The following is a 542-nucleotide window of genomic DNA, read 5'->3' on the forward strand; positions in this document are numbered from 1 at the left end:
TGGAATTCACACAAAACCAACTCACAGTGTTCTAGGCGAGAAGTAGCTGGTTGATCGGAGAGGACTTGGCCAAAACCCAAGGGACGACTTGAATGGAGTGGACTGGACTGATCTCGACTTGGACTGATCTTGACTTGGAAAGAACCTCGGCTTCACCATGAAGAAACGGACAGGCCTCGACAAACTGATCTTGACTCAGACAGAACCTCCTTTAGCTTCTGGACAGTTCATCGGACTTCCCGGCGGAGTATCGAGCAGAACTTCGGCTGATATGAACCCGTAGAACTGAACTAACTCCGGAAAGCATCTCCACTTGATCATAAAAGGAACTGAGTGCCCTGGACGAATTTAGTTGGACAGAACCGTCCCTAGGCGCTGACTCGAAATCAGTAGAGAACTGACCTCGAAAACACTCTAAAATTTTCGAAATAGCTCGGAATCACTTCCTTTCTTTTTCTACTTCTCTCTCACGTTTTTAACTTGGTTTGGACAGGTCTGGATGTGAATAAATGATCTGGGGTCGTGGGGTATTTATAGGAGAC

Source organism: Brassica oleracea, chromosome C5 (genome assembly GCF_000695525.1).
Source record: "Brassica oleracea var. oleracea cultivar TO1000 chromosome C5, BOL, whole genome shotgun sequence".
NCBI classification, from domain to species: Eukaryota; Viridiplantae; Streptophyta; class Magnoliopsida; order Brassicales; family Brassicaceae; genus Brassica; species Brassica oleracea.